Here is an 8,801-nt window from a genome sequence, read left to right as displayed (position 1 = left end):
ATAAAGAAGAATCTGAAGAATGACTTTATTCAATCTTCACAGGTCTTCACAGAAGCCTCTGTGATATTTATGAAAAAGAAGAATAAAAATCTCAGATTGTATGTAAACTATTTCAATCTGAACTTCAAGACTACAAAGAGTCACTATTCTCTGTCTCTAATTGAGAATGTGATCAACTATCTCACAGAAGCTGTTATATTCACACAACTGAATATAATTAATACATATACATGACTGTGAATATGATCTGGAGATGAATGAAAGACTGTCTTTAGAACTGTACTGAGATTATTTAAATATCTAGTAATGTCTTTTGATTTGACTAATGCCTCTACAGCATTTCAGTCTTTCATTAATAAAACACTTTATACATATCTAAATATCTTCATAGTAATATATCTAAATGATGTGATAATATACTCTATGAAGAAGAAAGAACACACTGAGCATGTGTGAACTATGTTGAAAATCTTAGATGAGACAGAACTGTATATTAAGCTTATAAAGTATAACTTCAGTGTCTGTCAGATTAATTTCCTAGAATATGTAATCACTGTAAATAATATTCAGATGAAATCTTTGCAGATTGAGACTATTCTATCATGATCAGAGTTAACTAGTATTTATAAGATTCAGATCTTTCTGAGCTTTGTGAATTTCTATAGACAGTTTATCTTTGCATTTATGAGAATCTTCTTGACTCTTACAGACATGCTGAAGAGTGAAAACAAGAAGAAGTTATTCTATGAATGAAGAATGAAAAGATTATTGAGAAGAAAGAGCTGTAAGAACTTTCTTATCTCAGAAGCTTATAAGATCTTTCTAAGATTAAAACAGACATTCATAGATATAGTGATACTATTTCACTTTGATCTCTTACTCTTAATCAGATTGAAGACAGATGTCTTCTTCTTTATAATTTCAGAAATAGTCTTATAACTACAGTTAAATGAGAACTGAGTTTCAGTGATCTTTTTCTTATAGAAGATGCAACTGACAGAGATCAACTATAATATTCATCATCAGAAGCTTCTTATAATAGTGAAATTCTTCTATCACTGATATCACTACTTTGAGAACCTTGTGACAGTGATTACTACTAGAACTGATTATAATAGCTTATAACAGTTTACTTTAATCAAGATACTCTCACAATAGCAAATCTGCTGAGCTCAGAGACTGAGTGAATTCTGATTCAAGATAGAGTATATTAAGAAAACTAAGAACTCAGCAGATGAACTCTCTTACAGGCCTGACTAAATCAAGACCAGAATGACAGACACAGAGAAGATAGAGAAGATAGAAAAGCTTTATAAAATACTTGAACTGAGTATTATAAAGAGATTGACTGAAGAGTCTCTCAATTCTCTATAAGAGAAGAAGAGAAAGAGAGAGAAGAAGTCTATATAACTACTCTCTATAATACTGAATGTCAACACTCTGAGAATCTTTATAAGAATTCTTGAAGAGAGTATCTATAATCTGAAGAATTTATGAACTTTAAGAAGCACTGTGAAAGATCTGATGTAAGAAGAAACAGAGTATAAGTCTTTATAAGATCTTCTATTCAGATTATCTGAACTATAACTGAAGAATGAATATACTCAGTATATTTAGAAACTGCTCATAACAGAGATCAATCCTGCAGAAATAAAGAATTGAAAAGACTTAAATAGTCTCTTATAAAGAGAGAACTGAATTTATGTACTTATAAATGAGTTTCTATATATAGAACTTATTAAAAGATATTATGACTCTTCTCTAGTGAGTTATTTTACAGATACTAGAACTCATGAGTTACTTATAAGAAAATAATTCTGACTGAAGATGTAAGAACTTGTGAAGAAGATAGTGAATTCTTATGCTATTTATCAGAATTCGCGGGTAGTGTGATTCAGATTATATAAAGAACTCACTTCTCTACTCATTCTATAGAAATCTTGAGAATAGCTAGAAATAAATACTCTTATAAGTCTCTCTGAAAGCAAGAATATATATAATACCTGTTTTAACAGTGTACTGATAATAGTAAATCACTTTATCAAGATAACACACTTTATATTCATCTGTAAGAACTTAAAGTTAAAGAATTTAACTCATATCTTTATCTGCAATGTGATTCAGTTGTATAAATTATCTATGAATATTATCTTAGATAGAGAATTAATCTTTATAGAAGAGTTATGATCTAATCTGATAATTATACTGAAGATCTTATAAGATCTAAGCATGACTTTTCATCAATAGATAGATGATCAGATAGAATATCTGATGAGTATATTAAAACAGTATCTGCAGTGCTTTGTTAATTACAATCAGAATAACTAAGTGTATTGATTATCACTTATAGAGTTTATATATAATAACTTAAAGTATGTTAGCATAGATAAAACTCTCTTTAAGATGCTCACTGAGACTTATCTGTAAATAATCTTAATGAATCTGTGAGAGTATACTATAGAGTGTGATAATATCTGTGAACAGGCTGAGAGAATTCAGAATATTTAGAAGAAAGTCTGTGAATTCTTGAGAAAGACTCAAGAGTATCAGAAGAGATACTATAACTTTAAGTATATTATAAAGAGTATTAAGAAAGATGATAGAGTCTGACTGAGTCTAGAAAATATCATTATATAGAGATCTAGTAAGAAGCTGAATCTCTTATAGACAGAGTCTTATAAGATTACAAAGAAAGTTAGTTTACAGTTCTATAGATTGAAACTGTTATCTGAGTTGTAGATATACAATATTTTTCATATCTCTTTACTTTATGAATATAAGAAATTCTCAGAAGAGAACTCTGTAACTCATCACTCTATTCACAAAGCACTAGAGAGTGAAAGAGAATATTAAATTAAAGAAATTATTAACTCAGAGAAGTGAGATTGTAAGCTCTGATTCAAGATTCAGTGATAAGAGTATTCTAATAAGATGAATAAGTTCACTTGAAAATTATCTGAGTAGATAAGATATCTGTGAAAGCTGAGATATAACTTTCATACTGTGAATTCTGATAAGTTAAAATAATACAGTCTTCACTAAGAATCTGATTATAATAAAGATATTAACACTTTCATTTACAAACTTTAGTCATAAGATAAGAATTTTCTACTGAGATGAACAGTCTGCAGTGTATGCAAAGAGAAGAAGAAATCATATTCTTATTAAAGCTAAAAAATAAAGAAAACAAAAACAGAGCTGTGAATACAATTTAGAGACTAATAAAGAAAAAACAAAGAAAACTCACATTTATATTCTTAATATCTGTAATATTTAATTCTTATGTAACTATTAATTCTCTTCTTCAAAGAAGTAGAGAGTATTATATCTATAATATAGATAATTGTTATATTTGATATAAAGACTGTCAGAAATGCACAGACTTCAGAGAAGTCAGATATCAGAGTGTGTACAGTTGTGACAGAACCTTGAGAGCTGATTATCTGTGTATGTAATCAGATACTTCTTATAAAGCTGTGTTCACTCTCTCAGTTATGCTGAAGTATTCAGCCTGAAAATAATTGAGATGTGAAGAGAAGACTCATCTGTCTTGATCAACTCTTATCACAAATTTATGACATTTACATTGCCTTGATTATCTGAATTTTACAGGTACTCAGAGACTCATCTCTTATTGACAATGAGATTGTGAAAATGCACTGCAGTATCAGAACAATTGATAGAGAATCTAGACATATTTACATATATCTGATCAGAGATCATGTAAGTAGAAAGAGAATAATCATAGATCTGTAAGACTGCAGAAGACACTGGCAGTATCAGAAGCTTTGTAGAAACTGTTAGCTGAAGTCTATAAGAAATTACTTACAGAGAGATTTACAGCAAAGAGTGAGACTACACTGCTTGAAGTCAGAAACTGATCTGAAAGAGATATGAGATTGACTGCTGATCTGAAGATCAGATGCAGTGATAAGACTGAGAGAAATGAAGACACTGTTATATGCAGTAATATCTCTACTTCATCAGCTGATAAAAAGTGATTAGAGAAGTTACAGAAATACTCACAAGAAGCTTAGCAGCAATCAGACATTATTTATAAAGATATTAAAATTAAAAAAAATTTTATTCTTGAGATGTTCTTGAATAAATATATGAATATTATTAGAAATACTCTCTCTCTGTTATCTGAGTGAAAACACTTGACAGATGAATAAGAATACTCACAGTTTATAAAAATAAGAGCTATTATAGAAAAAGAGAAAAGAAGATGAGATTTCACAGATAGATCTGAAATATTTATACTACTTTAGAGAGATTTATTTACACTGTGAATGATTCTGTGAAACAGTTAGATTACTCTGATAAATAAAGAGTGATTATGAATTACAGGCCTGAATCTTTCTATATAACTATAAAGAGTGATTACAGACTGTAAATATCTTAATTCTACAATTCTACAGAGTTGATGAAAGAATGAAAAATTCCTCATAATTCTACAGTATCAAAGAATGATAATTCATGAGAATGAGTGAAAGATTAACTTATGAATACTTCTCTTTGATAAGAGTGATCTCATAGAAAGTGATTTATCTGCAGAATGAATCTGTGTGATGATCACACAAGAACCTTGTAGAAAAATGATTGAAGATCAACTGAAATTCGCCCCGGTGGCCGAATAGTTAATGCAGCCACCTGGTAGCGCCTTGGCATGGGAAACCAAGACGCGTGGGTTCGAAACCCGCAGGGGATACATTAAATCTGAAACTCAAGCACCTCAGATTTCTAATAAATACAGAGATGTACAAATCACTTCAATGAATCACTCTATGTTTCTGAACTGAGAAGTTATTATTGCATGTATCTAATTGTCACTTCTTTGTATTTTTCTATGTTCTTGTTATCTTGATGTGATCTTAATATCTGTATTTCCTTCTATATAATCAACACTTGACCTGTATTTAACATCACGCAAGAACTCATCATAAGCTCCGCTTGTATATGAGTATAATGAAAGAATAATAATAATAATAATAATAATCAACTGAAATTCTTCAGATTGAAAGATGTGAAATAAATCTGTGTGATAATCACATAAGAATCTTATAGAAATAATTAAGAGTCAATCAGAACTCTTCTATATAAAAGATGTGAGATAAATCTGTATAATAGTCAGAGAAAGATCTGCAGATTACAAAGAATCTCATAGAATAAGAAACTAAATGACAGACTCTTTTCTCTTTATAATAACAAGAGATTTTTTCTCACTGAGGTTTTTTTTATATAGATGTGAAGAATTTTTAGTGAGTATCAATACAGTGCTGAGCCTGATTCTATGAAATCACTCAGTGAAAGACTTTGTGAATGAAGTCTTAGAGAGAAAAGAGTATGTAAGAAATTCTGCTTCTCACAGATTCTTTATCTCTATTTTTATCTCTTATGTAATTAATAGAGTTAGCAGCTCTTGACTACACACAACTATATAGACTAAAGTTCATGAATACTATTCATAACTCAGCTTAAATACTATTATACATTAAATCTCTATATTTTATCTTTCTACTGTAAATACTTCTAGTAGTTAACAGTACATATCACGCCAAGCTGCAAACACCTGAATAATCGCCTGCGAGTACTTATTCTTACACATGATTTCATTTTAAGATCTGATATATAGTCACTTTGCATGTTTTTTTAATGACTAGTCTCAGCGGGATTCACATCAAGAAATGTATGAGACCAGATTAGATAAAATCAAATGTGAAATTCATGGTCTCAGCGGCCAGTCTAGTTAGAGCAGATATCAATCAAATTCAATTTAATATGAATAAAACTGAGTTAATTCATTTCTTTTCTAAATTCAATGAGAAAAAACTATGTGTAACTCTTTTGAATAAAGAGATTAAACCTAGTTTGAATATTACATAATTAGAAGTATGATTAAACTTCAAGTTGAATTTTAAATATTATATTCAACAAAGAACTATCAAGACAGAAAGACTATTAAATAGCATAATCAGACTATCAAATACAGAGAGAGATCTATTCTTTCAGACTAGAAGACAGTTATATATAGTCTGTATCATCTCAGTAGCTGATTATGAAGTTCAAGTTTAATACAATAATTAAGAAAATTTCACTGAACTCTTTTAAAGTCTGTAAAACAGAGTTTTGAGACAAATTCTGAAAGTATTTAAATCATCTTCTATTAAAGTAATGAAAATTGAAGCTTCAATCTCTCTCTCTACTATTAGATTTGAAAAGACCTGTATAAACTATACTCTGAGAGTTATAAAAATAAGCTTAAATTATATAATTAGACAAAGAGTCTCTTCTTTATTTTCATTAATTAACTCAGAAAACAAACTGAATTGAAATAGATTTCTTGATTGAAATGAAAATCTTATTTAATTAAATGTAAAAAGAAAATATTCTTATCTATAATTCAGCTGAAACTAGAACATAATTATTTCAAATTTTATATACAAAGATTTAATAATAGATTTGATTTAATAGAATACTCATTCTGCAATATAAATGAAAATTCTGAGTATATTATAATACACTGTATATTATACAATAGTCTCAGAGCACAATTAAAAGAGAAGTATAATCTAAATGAATTAAATATAAGATTCTTATTCTCAACTGAGACAGAAATTAAATACTTAATAGACTTTCTATCAGAAACTCAAGCAGCTATGAGACAATGACTGAATTCAGAAATATATGAATATGAAGAGAAGAATATTAATCAGGTATAGTCTGTTAAAACAGCTATATACTATCTTTTAATAATATTATTTTATTATAGTCTCTCTTTACTTTACTTTTTCTTTTCTATTCTTTTCTATCTACTTATTTAATATGTCTATCTTTAAGGCTTTATTCTTTTTTCCTTTATCATGATATTTTTAAATGATTTTAAAGTATCAGAAGGTGTTAAAATACTGTAATTTATAAAGAGTTTTTATATTCTGAGCTGGAATTTTCTGATTTTATATATCTGAAATTGATAAATGTATAATAGTTAACTCTATAGATATTAGAAAAACTCTGAGAACTAAAAGTTCTCAGATAAATATCATAGTCTCTGACTGTATACATCTATATTTGAAGAAGAATAATAATAATAATAATAATAATTCTCATCTGTCTTACTAGTAAATTAATTACATGAAAATTCATTAAGTAAATGATTATAACACTGAGTATTATAGAAACAGAGTATATATCTATCTCTGAGAGTCTCAAAGCTATAATCTGACTGTGTGAACTACTTATGAAGCGTGAATTTCTATTTCTCAATTTTATAGTTTCTCTATACATTGATAATAACAGAGTAATTACTGTGATAAACAGTGAAAAAAATTATCTGTAATGTATATTATTTTAATATCAAATATCATCACATCTGTGATACTGCAGCTGCAGATGTTATTAAAATCATATAAATAGATATTATTAGCATAGCTGTGAACACTCTAATAAAAGCTCTAATAGTTGAAGTTTATGAAGATACTCTGAATAATATAGAGATTCAAATATCTATAGTTAGAAAAGGTTTGAAGATGTTCTAATAAATACAGAGTCTTATCAGCTTACTATCTCTACAGTAGTTTATTCATTCATTTTACTGTTTGTTTATTTTCTTATTCTTCAAATTCTTATTAGTTCTTCACAAAATCTCTGATGAAAAACACTACTATTTTTATATAAAATATTTCTTCTCTAGTTATAGAATCACTTTACTGAGTTGTAAATGTCTACTTAGTGAAGCAGTGATCAAGAGAGATGTCAGATTCTCTTTACAGACTGACTACTTTTATCTAAGAAAGATATTTACTAATTACTTGATAAATACCTATCATATATAAAAAGCCGTATAATAGATAGATCTTGATAATTAACTAACTACTACATTATATCATCTTCATTAATACTGAAATTATTCTTGAATTTAATAATAAAGTAAGTATTTATATAATTTATACTGAATTGATTATTAACTGATTTTCAATCAATTATTAATTGCTTAAATATACAGATTGAATTTATTTTTATTACTATAATTAATTAATAATTAATTTAACATCAATTCAAAATTAATTTAAAATTAATTTAAAATTAATTATTAAATATTTTTATCTTAATATATTTTAAAATTCTGTAAAACATCTCTTTATATTTTATATAAATTTATCTGTTCATTTAATCAATTATATATCAGCTATACATACTTTGATTAATTGATGAGCTAAGTGAATGAAAGATTGAAAGTCAATTATCAACTGATTATTACTGTATTATCTTGAAGAATAATGTTGTTATGTTATATATGTAATCTATCTACGCGAGTTACACTAAATGAATAGGTTGAGATGACACGTGACTAGAGTAGATGTAGTAATCGCCCCGGTGGCTGAATGGTTAATGCGGCCACCCGGTAGCGCCTTGGCGTGGGAAACCAAGGCACGTGGGTTCGAAACCCACAGGGGATACATTAAATCCGGAACTCAAGCACCTCAGGTTTCTAATAAATACAGAGGTGTACAAATTGCTTCAATGAATCACTCTATGTTCCTGGGCTGGGAAGTTATTATCACATGTATCTAATTGTCACTTCTTTGTATTTTTCTATGTTGTTGTTATCTTGGCGTGATCTCAACATCTGTATTTCCTCCTGTATAATCAACACTTAACCTGTATTTAACATCATACAAGGACTCATCATAAGCTCCGCTTGTATATAAGTATAATGAAAGAATAATAATAATAATAATAAGATATAGTAATCATCAACACTCTTTCTTACTATACTGTGATCTATAAGCTATTATCTG

General features: G+C 28.1%; 1 pseudogene across 1 annotated transcript; it reads left to right on the top strand.

Moving 5' to 3' along the window:
• Window positions 1–8,370: 8,370 nt before the first annotated feature.
• On the top strand, window positions 8,371–8,459 carry BDBG_16850 (annotated as a pseudogene). The gene has a single exon. The product of its transcript is annotated as a tRNA-OTHER (tRNA).
• Window positions 8,460–8,801: the final 342 nt, after the last annotated feature.

This window comes from Blastomyces gilchristii (assembly GCF_000003855.2).
Source record: "Blastomyces gilchristii SLH14081 genomic scaffold supercont1.5, whole genome shotgun sequence".
Taxonomy (NCBI): Eukaryota; Fungi; Ascomycota; class Eurotiomycetes; order Onygenales; family Ajellomycetaceae; genus Blastomyces; species Blastomyces gilchristii.
Note: the sequence above shows the minus strand (reverse complement) of the source record. Positions and strands in the feature narration are given on the sequence as shown.